The following is a 17,704-nucleotide window of genomic DNA, read 5'->3' as shown; positions in this document are numbered from 1 at the left end:
TTGATAAACTTTATTCTGCAAGGTAAAACCCTCTGGAGGTTTTAACCATGTGAGTAGCAGGTTTGTTTATTTTATTTTTTATTTTGATTTTGTTTTAAATCAGGAGGTTCAGAGTAAGTGAGTAGAGGGACTTAATATCTTCTAATTTTCCCCAAATTTAACTTCAGAGTGTGATACACAGATTACTACTATGGCTTTTCCCAACACAGTAACACACAATTTTTTCTATTACCTTTAAAGTATGATTTAAATTTTTCAGTCTGGTAATCAAAATTCTCTAAGATCTGTTCTCAAGAAAATCACTCTACTGTCTATATTTCTCACCCAATATAAAACTGGGATAAAAAGATGCACCTATTTCCTCAATTGTAGATTGAGGTTTAAACAAGTAAAACAAAGATTAAATGATACAACATAAAGAGAGGGCATAGTCATTGAGAAATAGCCATCATCATCATCTTCTTCATCACTATCTTCATTATCAGGTATTTCATCATTCCACAATATTTATTGATCTCTTTCCTCAGAACACACACAATTCTGGGCACTGGAGAGAGAGAATATTAATCCATTGATTCTGAGTAAAAGAACCATAACATTACCAATAAATTTTGTCATAGAAAATAATTTTAATAATTTGCTACTCTTCACATTTCAGAGAAAAGGTGAGTCACAAGGAAACCATAAACCATCAATATTAACGGTTACAAAAGAATAAACTACTCAACTTCTTTCAATGTTCTGAGACCAATGTCAATGTAGTCTCCCACACCTTCCCTCTCTCTCTGATCTTGAGCAGTTTTTAAGAGAGGTAGAATCACAGAGTGGTCAGGTTCTCATACTCTGGAGTCTAATGACCTCGTTTGCATCCTGGTTCGGCTGCTGTCAGTGTGACCTGGGTCAAGTTACATACTTTCTTTGTGCTTCAGTTTTCTATATTGTAAAATGAAGATTACAAAAATGTATTAACCTCATTGGGTTGTTGTGAGGATTAGTGATGTAAAATACCTAAAACAGGTCCTAACACACAGTAAGTTTGAGATGGGATGATGATGATGATGATGATGGTTATGATGAAATGACTATGGTAAAGTGAGAATTTATCTTCAAAATGATTGCTTGCAAGATTTTCCATCATAAATACAAATCTAATGACATTTACTAGGCGGAGATTACTGAGACTAAATAATGATGTTGGCTATTTAAAGCAAGATTAAAATAAGAACCACACAAAAAGCTATTTCTCAGGTGAGATTTTAGTTAAAAATAAATTACTAAGGTCGCTTCTACCTTCTCCCCAGTTCCTAAAATGTCAGCTAGTGAAATTATATTAGATACCTATTGCTGTGTAACAAATTAATCTGAAATTTAGCAGCTTAGAAAAACACACATTTATTATCTCATGGTTTCTGTGGGTCAGGAATTCGGATAAGGTTTATTTATTTATTTATTTATTTATTTTATGGCCGTATAGTTGATTTACAATGTTGTGTTAGTTTCCAGTATACAGCAAAGTGATTCATATATATATATATATGTTATATATCAATATACACATATATGTGTGTATATGTGTATATATATATATATATATATATTCTTTTTCAGATTCTTTTCCATTATAGGTTATCACAAGATATTGAATATATTCTCTGTGCTATACAGTAGGTCCTTGTTGGTTATTTATTTTATATATAGTAGTGTGTATCTGTTAATTCCAAACTTCTAATTTATCCCTTCCCCCCGCTTTTCCCCTTTGGTAAACATAAGTTTGTTTTCTATGTCTGTGAGTGAATTTCCATTTTGTAAATAAGTTCATTTGTAGCATTTGTTTAGACCCCACATATAAGTAATATCGTATGATATTTGTCTTTCTCTGTCTGACTTACTTCACTTAGTATAATAATCTCCAGGTCTATCCATGCTTTTGTAAATGGGATTAGTTCATTCTTTTTTATGGCTGAGTAATATTCCATTGTATATAAATACACCACAACTTCTTTATCTATTCCTCTGTCGATATACATTCAGGTTGCTTACATGTCTTGGTAAATAGTGCTGCTATGAACACTGGGGTGCATGTATCTGTGTCCTCCAGCTCATGGTCTCTCACAAGGTTTTGTTCATGTTGTTATCCAGGGCCACAGCCATCTTGAGGTTCAACTAGAGCAGAATTTACTTCAAAGTTCACTCAGGAGTTGCTAGCAGGATTCAGTTCTTTGAAGACTGTAGGACCGAGAGCCTTAGTTCTTACTGGTTGTTGGCTGGAGGCCATGAGCCTCTCCATTAGACCCTTCATAACATGGTAGCTGGCTTCCATCAGAGCAAGCAGAGGGCCAGTGAAGATGAGCAAAATAGAAGCCTGAGTCTATCACAATCTAATCTTGGAAGTGCCATCTCTTTACTTTGGTCAAATGCTATTCTTCAGAAACAAGTCACTATGTCCAGCCTGCACTCAAAGGGAGGAGATTCCACAGCAGTGAGAGCAAAGTATATGTATAACTGAATCACTTTGCTGCACACCTGAAACTAATACAACATTGTACGTCAACTATACTCCAATAAAATTTAAAAAAAAAGAATAATGGAGTGTGTATCACTGGGGACCATATTAGAGACCACTTACCCCAACCTTATATAAAAGATATTTCATTCATGAGTTGCCTACTGTAGAAGGCTTGATATTCTATGCAGACTAATATAACCTGGTCTGGAGGGTCATGAAGTGCTCTGACTGCAATCCTTTAGCTGTCAAACTTAGGAAAGATTGTGAATATGAATGTTCATTTGTTTGCTTGTTGAATGCTTTTGTTTTTTATATTTTGAGGGGAAGAAGAAAATGCATTTTCAGGTTGGACTAAACTCAGAAATGCTTTCTTTCCCACCAAAAGCCAGAGAATAATATAATAGTCTTCCCACTGTTGTATTACAAATCAGACAAAAGAAGGGGAGGGAGAGAAAGAGTGAGAGAGAGAGAGAATCAGAACTGAAGAGGCAGAGAGCAGAGAGAGCACAGCTTAAGAGAAGACCCTTCCAGGGTAACACACAGTGTAGCCAGAAATCTTCAGAACCTGACAAAGGAGGATGCACACTCTGAGATCCAAGCATCATTCAGAAATATAAATCAGATAGGTCTCTAATCACAATCAATAAGAACAGTAATTAAAACTCATGGATCATTCAGTTTGTGACAGACACTGTTCCCACTTCGTAATTTTTAACTCAGTTTAATCTTTACAATAACCCTATGTAGGTCTTATCATCATTCTCTTTTTGTAGATGAGGAGACCTCTGCATAAGCAGGTAAAGGAATTTGCCCAAGGTCATACAGCTTGTTAATGGCAAAGCTGGTATTTGAACAGAGACAGCAGGCTCCAGAGCCTGTGTACCAAACCACTGGTGAAGATGCTCTACTTAAAATGTGATGGTACCAGTTACCATCCTGTCCCATGTGCATGGAACAAGAACAGCATAGGGCAGATGTAAAGTTAATGGCCTTGAACAAGAAAGAACGTTCAAATAAGCCAAAGCAGAGTTGTTTTTTTTTAGCTGCACTTGGTTATAGTTTCACCAATCGCCTATGACAACAAGCACTGTTCAGGTGAGTAGTCTGTTGATATATATAGTTACATAGTTATATAATACAACAAATTTAAATATATAGTTTATCATTCTCATTCTATGGGGTGAGTTCAGTTATTCTCAAGTAATCTTTTCATTGTCATGATAAAGCTCTTATTAATGATACTTTAGTATTGTAACTGATGATTAGACAAATCTTGACCATAAAATATTATGTTGTTTTCTGTAGTGGGCAAAACTTATAATCAGTAATTCATACATAGCAATAACTTTAAAAGACTTATTCTCTCCTTAGTGTATAAACATTACCCATCTCTTCTCTCCTTTTCTCTCTCTCTGTCTTACACACACACACACACACACACACACACACACACACACACACTTCTTCTCATCTGGTAGGGGAGTGAGAAAGGGAATAAGGAAATTTGCAAAGTCAAATTACCCCCAAAGAGTGCACTGACTTTCAGTTTTATTCTCCCTAAATTTATTGACCACCCAGCATGTTCCAGGAAACATTCTCTTGATATACTAGCTCAAACACAGATCCTTATTTTCACAGTGAAGTCACGATAGTTCTGATACAAGTCCACTGAGCCTGAAAGGAGATGGTGGCCATGACCAATGTTCCCATACAAGGTGCAACACACAGCAGGTGATTCTGAGAAAGAAAATAACTGAAAAGCAGGTTGCTAAGCAGATAAAAGAGGGTGAGTGCAGGGGAGAATAGGACTAAGTCACCTCACCCTGTTGCTTCCTGTCTTTCCCTTCCCTCCTCCTACAGATGATTACTTGTTCCTTGGGGATTTTTGATTAAACAGGAGCCTGAATGCATTAACCTTTTCTGTTTACAATACATTCATCAGAACACCCTTGTCATGCCCTTGAATTCCAGGGCTGGGCTCAGAGGGAAGCTACCATGATATCCAGCAAACCCTGGGCAAAATTTACCCAGTGAGGCTTGGAAAGCCTATACTGGGGTGCATAAATGAAATAATTTGTTTAAAAAGGGATCTTGTATAATTGCAATTTTGAGTCGGAGAAAAGTTCCAGAACTATGTTTATTTGATTAACTCTTCTCTAAAATAAGATTATACTAAATAGCCTGATATCCATATTTTAAATACATGTGGGTAAAGCCTTATTATATACACAGAAATTTCACATGTATTATCTCATCTGATCCTCAAAACAACCTGTGAGGTAGGGAAGAGAAAAGAAGGAAAAATATAAGAAAATATTATTAATTGAGATATATACTAGGCACTATGTTAAGAGCATATATTTTTTAATATGTTTATTCTTATAAGTGAAAAAGTCAAGACCAGTAAAGTTGGTTTCGAGATCTCTTAGGGTAGACGTTCTTGGGCACTGTGAATAGGACTATTCTTTGATATATGGGACTGCCCTGGATTTGCAGCCTATTTGGGGTTTCTGGCCCTACATGTGAAGCAGCATTGGTACTCCTCAATCAATTTGACAATTAGAAATGCCTCCACACATTTTCACTTGTCACCCATTAAAGTAGGTGTGGAGAGAGGGACATATATACAACCTCTGAGAATCGGGATTACAGCCTGCATTGGCTGATGCAAAGATCTGTTTGCCTATACCTGCTGAAGAGCTTTCCTCACTTTCTTGTATTAATATGGGCCGAGTTGGCAGCTTTCACACGCTGGAAGAATTGAGACGTCATCCAGAGTCAGAAATGTCAGTGTATGTATGTATGAGGAACAAGTTTTAGAGGCTGACAATGTGGGAAACAGTGAAGTAGTAGGAGAAAGAAAGTTCTGGACAGGACAGGTGGCCTGGATAAGAAGTTTGAGTATGATTCTGGAAAGTGGGGCAGGATTCAGTAATGGTGTCAGTGTAGGTCCAAGATACCAAGACAGACATAGAATGGAGATGTTTCTTGAGGAAATGCCTATGAAGTTACAGGAGAAAGAGCAAGAGTAGGCAGGGGAAGTTTTCAGACCTCCATGAGAGTCTTAAGTCCCAAGAAAGGAGATGGAGAATGAAGAGGAAGAACCCCAGACTATAGAGAAGTTCTGAGAGTCTCAACTAGCCAGGTAGGGGGCCCAGAGTGCAGTCACCTCTTAGAGGAGTTGGGGAAGTCTCAGGCAGAAATGTCTCTGCTCTAGTAGCCCTCCTGTGCTCAGCCATGGGATGGGAGCAGCCGAGGAGAGTGCAACCTAGGTGGGAATGCTGAGGCAGATCCCAGGGGTTCATCACTAGTCTGTCAGCACACTATATGGCTCACAGAAAATTCTCTCTTGAAAGGGATCTGAGCAGCACCTCCATGGCTGCATCCATCATGCTTCAGAGGGAGGGTACTCGAAGGAAGGAAGTGGTGAGATAAAAATGTCTCTGGGCATTGTTGTAGCAAAATTGAGTGTGCTCTGCCTCTATAGGTAAATGAAAAATGAGGGCAATAAGGGAAACTCTAAATGGCCACACTTGTGCAAACAGGACTAACTGCTAGCCCTCTCTGTCAATCTATGCATGCAAGACCAGTGTTACTTGGAGGCAGAAGATGCAATCAGAGACCAGGGAGGATTTTGGAAACTTCAGAAAGGGGGGATGTGATCCCAAACCAGCTCCTCCACTCACATCTTTACTTCTACCTTGCAGTTTTCTGCCTTTTGTTAACTGGGTAGGATGAAGCTGTCAGCCCAATTCCATTCAAGAACATTTTTCATTTTAAACTCATTTATTGATGTACTTATAACCAGAAGTATTTTCCCAAAGTACTTGAGGTAATATACAACCAGCGGCACTATAACACACATAGTAAGAACATGGAACACTCTAGTGAAACCATCTGTAGGGGGCAAATTACTATTCTTTAAGCAAGAAGGAGGATCTTGGGTAATAACAATACCTGCAGCTGAAAAACTGGGTACTTGTTAATAGGGGCAGAAATAGGTGGGATAATTACATAAGAAAAGGCAGGTAGAAGAAATGGGCACACATCACATTTTTGCTGAGCTCCAATACTATGTGTAAACTAGGCAAAAATGTGTGGCTGAAACCCACGTGGTTCCCTGATCAGCAGTACCAGCATCATCTGGAAACTTGTTGGAAATGCCACATCTTGGGGACCACCTGAGAAATCCTGAATTAGAGATTCTGGGATGAGGGCCAGCAATGTGTTTGAACAAGGCCTCCCAGGAATTCTGGTGTACAGGCAAGTTTGAGAACAACTGGCCTAAATAATGTTCACACAGTGACTTTCACAACTTGACATCTCTGCCTGTGTTACTGTTACTCGGTCCTTGAGTTAACTTTTCCTTTTTCCCTTCCAGTTGCACGTGTCCCAGACTCTTATTCCCTGCATTTTACTCCCATCTGCACACACACACACACACACACACACACACACACACACACACACACATGTAAACACACATACATACCCCACATGCACATTCAGGGACCACACCCTTGATTTTAATTTTCCATGTATAAAATATGCATCCATCTGTCTTCAGAAAAAGTTCATAGACCTACCTCAATTACCCTCATGGTCTGGACCCCAAACTAATCCAACAGGTTTCCAAGAAAATCCTGTTTCCCCAAATGAAAGGAAATAATATTTGACTTCTCCCCTACAAGTAGAGATAGATCACATCTGTGTCTTCATATTTTGATGGGACTTAGAAGAAATATAAGGACTGTTTTTGGTTGGGAGGTGGTGGTTGGGGGAAGGTGGATAGTGTTAAATCCATTCCTCTTAACACCTGTTTTTTCCTAAAAAGTATGTGTGTAAGACAATCCCCAAAGAGGTTTGGCTACTAGAAGGGAATTGAAACACTAAACGCCATCCTTGGGTGAAACTTTTCTTACAAACAGGAGGTAGAGTGGGGTCAGCGATACGAGGTAAATTCAGAGTTCTTTATGTAGGGAGCTAGATAACATTGTATTGCATGCATTTTCCTTTTTATTCCCATTTTGTTCTCTGTTGGTGTTCTTCCTTAAGTCTTATTGAAACCATAGCCTCCTGTGGCTGTTAGAGAAAACAAGAAATTGATTTGGTATAAATGCTTAGATAGTTTTCAAGAAAAAGAAGAACACATTTGGGGGCCAGTATGGTTGTGGCAACAATAAATACTGTGAAAGACCCCAAGTGATGGTAAACCTCGCAAAGAAAGTGAATTCCTTTTAGTCCATTTACCTTTGGATTCTCTTTCATGGTCCCCAAGTCCAGGAAATTCTAAAAGCAATGGAAATTAAAGTCCAAAATATAATTTTAAGTCATTTGCATGGTCTGTATGAGGCCCATAGCATGTACTGCAAATTGCTTCTGAAAAGCAACTTTTGGTCCTGCAAAAATACAGTCGTGAATTGTTGGCTGAAATTAGCTCCCTCACTTAGCTACAAGAGCATAATTACACACATCAAGGAAAAGAAGACCAGACAAGCAAAGAACTTGCTGGGAAAAAGAAAAAATTTAAAATGTACCATTGAGCCCTGGTAGACTGAACACTGCTAAATGGTTTGCCAGATCCAATTTTGATGATTATTTAGCAATCTCCTACATGCAGCATCAAAGTTCCCAAGGCATATCCTAAATTGAAGGATACTTGTAATAAAAAGATAGAAGCCTACAACTCTCATTTTTACCAAACATTAATAAAAATCGAATTAGAAGCAAGTGCCTTGAAAGGCTACCGGCAAAAGGTTTCAGTATTGTAACAGTGTGAATCTGATAAGAAAAGGAAATGTTCTTCTCTCTTTTTTTATTATATGAATAATATAAATACCACTTTTTTAAAAACTTGTGAAAAAGGCCAAAAAAATCCCATATCCTAATACATCTAGAAAGCATGGATTCTATTTTTTCACTTTGCAAAGAATACATAAATATGAAAGGCAGCCACCGTGATTAAAAGTTGCACAACCACCTCAAACCACAATAGATAATCTGACTCCAAATGCCCTTTTCATTATTCTTAATGAAATGCGACTTCATTTTCCTACACACTTGAAACTGTGTTAGCTGAGATTTCAAACATGTAAATGAAGCTGAAAGCTCCAAAGAAAACCTCCATTCTCTGTTTCCAAAGGCCATGTGAGGACACCAGCTTGTACCAAGTGAACACATGGGAGGCATAGAAGGGAGATGGTGGGTTATTAACTTTTTACTTTATCCCTTTTGTACTTAGGCTCGTTCTCTGGTGGATTTTGTTTCACATGCTCTCATGGGTACAGTTAAAACTGGTTCTGGGTCATATTGAACCAGATATCATTTCAGAAAGACTTCTATTTTAAAGTGACACCCTCCAGGACCAATGCCAAAGTCCTCAGAGGTCCCTTTGTGCTGTACTATTTTATTATCTAAATACAGGCACCATGGTACTCCCAGAGGCTCTGTGGAAAGAGCATTGGATTGGGTACAGGAAAACTTGAAGCACAAGTCCAATCCAAATTTTTCTTTAATATATGTATGCTCTTAACCAAAAAGGACATAACATAAACAGGCAAATGCTCTATTACTCTTATATGGGTAAACAGCACGAGACAATCTGATCCCCTTGTTTATTCTATCCCTCCTGTTTCCTTGCTTCATTTCTCAGTGGAAAGGAAGTTTGGGGTTATGGGCAGGTAGGATTAAGAATGCAGGGAAGAGGGTTTGAGAAAAAGACTTTGGCATCAGACATGATGAGAGTGACTTGTACCCCTTACAAGCCTACAAGACCACACATACCTGGCTCCTGATTCCTCTCTCATCCCACTCTCCCCCTACGCTTACTGTTGATAGAGAAGGCTTCTTTCTTTTCCTTGATATTAAGATCATTTCTTTTTAACTCTTTGCTGAATACTGTAATTGGAATGTTCTTTGCCCAAATTTTCATGTAGGTAGTTGAAATCATTGTTCAGGTCTGAACTTTGAACTCACCTACTGAGAGAACCCTAACTGATCTTCTTATGTAAAATGACACCTCCACATACATGCACACAATCTCTGTAGCCTGTTCTCTTCTGTTACTTTTTCCATAGCACTTACAGTCTCTAACTTTATCTGGTGTGTTTAATTGTTTCTTTGTCAATTGTCAGGCCCTCCCAAATCACACCAGGATGGAAGCATCATTTGAGCAGGGATCTTGTCTACTGTGCTCACTGCCCCATCCTTGTGTTCTAGTATAGTGTAAGATCACTGTCTCCCTCACCACTGAATTATCCATATTGCCTCCTCCTCAGTTGCTCAAAATATGTACATTAAAAATTGAATTGTCAGAAGAGTTAAACATGATCTCTACCCCTGATTTGCTTATAATTAACTTGAGGAGATTTGTATTAAACATACACAAAGCTTAGTAGTAAAAGGCTCACATAAGATTTCAAGAGGCAGTTGAGGAAGATGGCGGAAGAGTAAGACGCGGAGATCACCTTCCTACCCACAGATACACCAGAAATACATCTACACTTGGAATTGCTCCTATAGAACACCCACTGAACGCTGGCATAAGACCTCATGTAAGGCCAACTATCCCAAGGCAGGGGAACACAATCAGATTCACAGGTTGCATCAGACCGAAATTCTCCGGACCACCCAGTTCCAGAAACTGCCCTGGAGACATTCCGGACCACCCAGTTCCAGGAACTGACCTGGGGACTTTGAACCCGGCCCAGCCTTCCCGCCTTTTGAGGGGCGGGAATAACGGTCCCCTAGGATACCCGAAAAGACCACCAAGTAAGGAATACCCTGCGCCCTCCCAGATTCACCACACCCCTTTCCCTTCTTCCCCTATAAAATCTTGCCCAACCCTTGCCCGGGTGCGATTTCTCTGGCCCCTTTCTCTCGAACCAGTGAACCTCGCCCGGGAGCGCTCCCTAATAAAGCTCACTTGAAGCTTTCCTCTGTTTCGCGGTGCCCTTTGTTAAGATCCGACCTTACACCTCACACCTCCCAAAAGGCAAGAAACTCCCCCACGTATCTGGGTAGGGCAAAAGAGAAAAGAAAAAAACAGAGACAAAAGAATAGGGACGGGACCTGCACCAGTGGGAAGGAGCCATGAAGGAGGAAAGGTTTCTACACACTAGAAGCCCCTTAACTGGCAAAGACGGAGGGCGGAAGGGGGGGAAGCTTCAGAGCCACGGAGGAGAGCGCAGTAATGGGGGTGCGGAGGGCAAAGCGGAGAGATTCCCAGACAGAGGATCAGTGCCGACCAGCACTCACCAGCCCGAGAGGCTTGTCTGCTCACCCGCCGGGGCAGGCGGGGCTGGGGGCTGAGGCTCAAGCTTCGGCCAGAGCGCAGGGAGAGGGCTGGGGTTGGCGGCGTGAACACAGTCTGCAGGGGGCTAGTGCACCACGGCTAGCTGGGAGGGAGTCTGGGAAAAGTCTGGAGCTGCCGAAGAGGCAAGAGACTTTTTCTTCCCTCTTTGTTTCCTGGTGCACGAAGAGAGGGGATTAAAAGCGCTGCTTAAAGGAGCTCCAGAGATGGGTGTGAGCCGTGGCTAACAGTGCGGACCCCAGAGACAGGCATGAGATGCTAAGGCTGCTGGTGCTGTCACCAAGAAGCCTGTGTGCGAGCACAGGTCACTATCCCGGGAGCCTGTGTAGCCCACCACTGCCAGTGTCCCAGAATCCAGGAGCAACTTCCCCGGGAGAACGCACGGCGCACCTCAGGTTAGTGCAATGTCACGCTGGCCTCTGCCGCTGCAGACTGGCCCCACATCGAGCCCGTTCCTCCCGCCCCCCGGCACGAGTGAGCCAGAGCCCCCGAATCAGCGGTTCCTTTAACCTCATCCTGTCTGAGCAAAGAACAGATGCCCTCAGGCGACCTACATGCAGAGGTGGGGCCAAATCCAAAGCTGACACCTGGGAGCTGTGAGAAAAAAGAAGAGAAAGGGAAATTTCTCCCAGTAGCCTCAGGAGCAGCAGATTAAATCTGCACAATCAACTTGATGTACCCTGCATCTGTGGAATACCTGAATAGACAATGAATCATCCCAAATTGAAGAGGTAGACTTTGAGAGCAAGATATATTATTGTTTCCCCTTTTCCAGTTTTTGTGAGCGTGTATGTGTATGCTTCTGTGTGAGGTTTTGTCTGTCACCATTTGTCCTAGGATTCTGTATGTCCGTTTTTTTTTTTTTTACTTTAAAATTTTTTTCTTAATTATCTTAATTTTATTTTATCTTACTTTATTTTATTATATTTTATCCTCTTTCATTCTTTCTACTTTTTCTCCCTTTTATTCTGAGCCGTGTGGATGAAAGGCTCTTGGTGCTCCAGCCAGGAGTCAGTGCTATGCCTCTGAGGAGGGACAGTGAACTTCAGGACACTGGTCCACAAGAGACCTCCCTGCTCCATGTAATATCAAAGAGTGAAAATCTCCCAGAGATCTCCATCTCAACCCCAAGACCCAGCTTCACTCAACGACCAGCAAGCTACAGTGCTGGACACCCTATGCCAAACAACTAGCAAGACATGATCACAGCCCCATCCATTAGCAGAGAGGCTGCCTAAAATCATAATAAGGCCACGGACACCCCAAAACACACCACCAGACGTGGACCTGCCAACCTAAAAGACAAGATCCAGCCTTATACACCAGAAGACAGGCACTGGTCCCCTCCAAAAGGAAACCTACACAACCCACTGAATCAACTTTAGCCACTGGGGACAGACAGCAAAAACAACGGGAACTACGAACCTGCAGCCTGCAAAAAGGAGACCCCAAACACAGTAAGATAAGCAAAATGAGAAGACAGAAAATCACACAGCAGATGAAGCAACAAGGTAAAAATCCAACAGACCTAACAAATGAAGACAAAATACGCAGTCTACCTGAAAAAGAATTCAGAATAATGATAGTAAAGATGATCCAAAATCTTGGGAATAGAATATAGAAATACAAGAAACATTTAAAAAGGACCTAGAAGAACTAACGAGTAAAGAAGCAATGATGTACAACACAATAAATGAAATTTAAAATACTCTAGAAGGGATCAATAGCAGAATAACTGAGGCAGAAGAATAGATAACTGACCTGGAAGACAAAAGAGTGTAAATAACTACTGCAGAGCAGAATAAAGAAAAAAAAAAATAAAAAGGACTGAGGCCAGTCCTAGAGACCTCTGGGACAACATTAAACACACCAACATTCGAATTATAGGGGTCCCAGAAGAAGAAGAGAAAAAGAAAGAGACTGAGAAAATATTTGAAGAGATTATACTTGAAAACTTCCCTAATATGGGAAAGGAAATAGTTAATCAAGTCCAGGAAGCACAGGCAGTCCCATACAGGATAAATCCATGGAGAAACACACCAAGACACATATTAATCAAACTATCAAAAATTAAATACAAAGAAAACATATTAAAAGCAGCAAGGGAAAAACAACAAATAACACACACGGGAATCCCCATAAGGTTGACAGCTTATCTTTCAGCAGAAACTCTGCAAGTCAAAAGGGACTGGCAGGACATATTTAAAGTGATGAAGGAGAAAAACCTACAACCAATATTACTCTATCCAGCAAGGATCTCATTCAGATTTGATGGAGAAATTAAAACCTTTATAGACAAGCAAAAGCTGAGAGAGTTCAGCACCACCAAACCAGCTTTACAACAAATGCTAAAGGAACTTCTCTAGGCAAGAAACACAAGAGAAGGAAAAGACCTACAATAACAAACGCAAAACAATTAAGAAAATGGGAATAGGAGCATACATATTGATAATTACCTTAAATGTAAACAGGTTAAATGCTCCCACCAAAAGACACAGACTGGCTGAATGGGTACAAAAACAAGACCCATTATATATGCTGTCTACAACACACCCACTTCAAACCTAGGGACACAGACTGAAAGTGAGGGGATGGAAAAAGATATTCCATGCAAATGGAAGCCAAAAGAAAGCTGCAGTAGCAATTCTCATATCAGACAACATAGACTTTAAAATAAAGACTATTACAAGAGACAAAGAAGGAGACAACATAATGATCAAAGGATCGATCCAAGAAGAAGATATAACAATTGTAAATATTTATGAACCCAACATAGGAGCACCTCAATACATAAGGCAAATACTAACAGCCATAAAAGGGGAAATCAACAGTAACACATTCATAGTAAGGGACTTTAACACCCCACTTTCACCCATGGACATATCATCCAAATGAAAATAAATAAGGAACCACAAGCTTTAAATGATACATTAAACAAGATGGACTTAATTGATATTATAGGACATTCCATCCAAAAACAACAGAATACACATTTTTCTCAAGTGCTCATGGAACATTCTCCAGGATAGATCATATCTTGGGTCACAAATCAAGCCTTGGTAAATTTAAGAAAATTGAAATTGTACCAAGCATCTTTTCCGACCACAATGCTATGAGACTTGATATCAATTACAGGAAAAGATCTGTAAAAAATAAAACACATGGAGGCTAAACAATACACTACTTAATAACGAATTTTCACTGAAGAAATCAAAGAGGAAATCAAAAAATACCTAGAAATAAATGACAATGGAGACACTATGACCCAAAACCTATGGGATGCAGCAAAAGCAGTTCTAAGAGGGAAGTTCATAGCAATACAATCCTACGTTAAGAAACAGGAAACATCTTGAATAAACAACCTAACCTTGCACCTAAAGCAATCAGAGAAAGAAGAACAAAAAATCCCCAAAGTTAGCAGATGGAAAGAAATCATAAAGATCAGATCAGAAGTAAATGAAAAAGAAATGAAGGAAACAATATCAAAGATCAATAAAACTAAAAGTTGGTTCTTTGAGAAGATAAACAAAATTGATAAACCAGTCGTCAGACGTATCAAGAGGAAAAGGGAGAATACTCAAATCAATAGAATTAGAAATGAAAAAGGAGAAGTAAAAACTGACATTGTAGAAATACGAAAGATCATGAGAGATTAGTACAAGCAACTCTATGCCAATAAAATGGACAACCTGGAAGAAATGGACAAATTCTTAGAAATGCACAACCTGCCAAGACTGAACCAGGAAGAAATAGAAAATATGAACAGACAAAACACTAGCACTGAAATTGAAACTGTGATTAAAAAATTTCCAACAAACAAAAGCCCAGGACCAGATGGCTTCACAGGCGAATTCTATCAAGCATTTAGAAAAGAGATAATACCTATATTTCTCAAACTCTTCCAAAATGTAGCAGAGGGAGGAACACTTCCAAACTCATTCTATGAGGCCACCATCTCTCTGATATCAAAACCAGACAAAATGTCACAAAGAAAGAAAACTACAGACCTATATCATTGATGAACATAGATGCAAAAATCCTCCACAAAATATTAGCAAACAGAATCCAACAGCACATTAAAAAGATCATACACCATGATCAAGTGCGGTTTATTCCAGGAATGCAAGGATTCTTCAATATACACAAATCTATCAGTGTGATAAACCATATTAACAAATTGAAGGAGAAAAACCCTATGATCATCTCAATAGATGCAGAGAAAGCTTTTGACAAAATTCAACACCCATTTATGATAAAAACCCTGCATAAAGTAGGTGTAGAGGGAATTTTCTCAACATAATAAAGGCCATATATGACAAACCCACAACCAACCTTATCCTCAATGGTGAAAAACTGAAACCATTTCCACTAAGATCAGGAAAAAGACAAGGTTGCCCACTCTCACCACTATTATTCAACTCAGTTTTGGAAGTTTTAGCCATACCAATCAAAGAAGAAAAATAAAAGGAATCCAATCGGAAAAGAAGTAATAAAGCTGTTACTGTTTACAGATGACATGATACTATACATAGAGTATCCTAAATATGCTACCAGAAAACTACTAGAGCTAATGAATGAATTTGGTAAAGTAGCAGGATACAAAATTAATGCACAGAAATCTCTGGCATTCCTATACAATAATGATGAAAAATCTGAAAGTGAAATCAAGAAAACACTCCCATTTACCATTGCAACAAAAATAAAATATCTAGGAATAAACCTACCTAAGGAGACAAAAGACCTGTATGCAGAAAATTATAAGACACTGATGAAAGAAATTAAAGATGATACAAATAGATGGAGAGATATACCATGTTCTTGGATTAGAAGAATCAACATTGTGAAAATGACTCTACTACCCAAAGCAATCTATAGACTCAATGCAATCCCTATCAAACTACCACTGGCATTTTTCACAAAACTAGAACAAAAAAATTCACAATTTGTATGGAAACACAAAAGACCCCAAATAGCCAAAGCAATCTTGAGAACGAAAAACGGAGCTGGAGGAATCAGGCTCCCTGACTTCAGGCTCTACTACAAAGCTACAGTAATCAAGACAGTATGTTACTGGCACATAAACAGAAATATAGATCAGTGGAACAGGATAGAAAGCCCAGAGATAAACCCACACACATATGGTCACCTTAGCTTTGATAAAGGAGGCAAGAATATACAGTGGAGAAAAGACAGCCTCTCCAATAATTGTTGCTGGGAAAACTGGACAGGTACATGTAAAAGTATGAGATTAGATCACTCCCTAACACCATACACAAAAATAAGCTCAAAATGGATTAAAGACCTAAATGTAAGGCCAGAAACTATCAAACCCTTAGAGGAAAACATAGGCAGAACACTCTATGACATAAATCACAGCAAGATCCTTTTTGACCCGCCTCCTAGAGAAATGGAAATAAAAACAAAAATAAACAAATGGGACCTAATGAAACTTCAAAGCTTTTGCACAGCAAAGGAAACCATAAACAAGACCAAAAGACAACCCTCAGAATGGGAGAAAATATTTGCAAATGATGCAAGTGACAAAGGATTAATCTCCAAAATTTACAAGCAGGTCATGCAGCTCAATAATAAAAAAAACAAAGCACCCAATCCAAAAATGGGCAGAAGGCCTAAATAGACATTTCTCCAAATAATATATACCAAAGAAGATATATGTAATCTTATTGTTTACACTCCATAATGGAAATTATTATTAGTTTTATTATTATTATTAATAATAGTCTTGGTCTAAGAATTGACTAGCATTCTTCTATAGGCTGTCCTGTGATCAGTGGTAAGTTTTTTCATGGTCATAAAGAGTTAATCAAATTCAGACTCTCTAGATCCACCATCTTTGACAAGAAAAAAAAAAAGGGATACAACAGTTTTCCTTGATGAACCTTCAAGAAGAACTGTGTTCACAATGAATTCTTAGGTAAATTTTGGAGCAGGTAAAAGTCGACATTTTCTCCCTTCCCAATGTCATTTTGCTTCTCAGATTTTCCTTTTGCTAGTCCACCCTCTATGGCCAATGCTCGGTCCTTCCAGTTATCTGGGAAACAGATTATGTATTTCACCTCCAGTTTCCTCTGCCTCCCTGCCTTGGCCCTTTCAGACTTAAGTTCAGCACTTAAGTCAGCTTTGCTTGGATGCAATTTCTCCTTGTCTTTGATCTACTAATTAGCATGAACAGCTTTTCTACTTAGATGTCAAGGATATATTCGATTCTCACACCACTTACACAGTGCATACTGTCCATTAGGACCTGCACTAAGCACTAGCAAGATGGACTGATTTGAGATAACTTTCCAACACTAACTTCAAGGAGCTTAAAGTTTAGTTGAGGAATTATGAAACAAACAAGTTAAACAATTAGAAGAATAAAACAGTACAGAATTGAAAAAAAATTGAAAAGAACAGAAACATGTTAAGCTGTTGTGTCTTTAAGATTCTTATGAGAGACAATTGTTTGGTATTGAGGAGACTTCTCCCATTAAAAAAAAAAAGGAAAAATCTAAAACCTATGTTATTAATGATAATTTGCAGTTCAGTGGGAAAAAAACCCTCTATTCAAACATGAAATGTCTATAATCTAACATCTCTGAATAATTTTAAACATACCTAATCAGCATAAAAACTGTTGCTAAGAAAAATGTTAAAATGAAATTCCTAATAACTATAAACTTTGTTAAGGGCTTACAGTGTGTTAACACTTCACTGGAAAATAGGAGAAACAAGGGCTGCCCCTTATAGTAGGGAGACAACAGGAAACCAGGGACTTATGCACTTCCTTTCTGCATAAGAATAAGAGGAAGATATTTTTCATTTACATAAAGAATGACACCTCTAAGGTCAATCAATCCCCAGGTGCTCAGGACTAGAGAAAA

The sequence above is a fragment of the Grampus griseus genome, assembly GCF_964374135.1.
Source record: "Grampus griseus genome assembly, chromosome: 15".
NCBI classification, from domain to species: domain Eukaryota; kingdom Metazoa; phylum Chordata; class Mammalia; order Artiodactyla; family Delphinidae; genus Grampus; species Grampus griseus.
Note: the sequence above shows the minus strand (reverse complement) of the source record.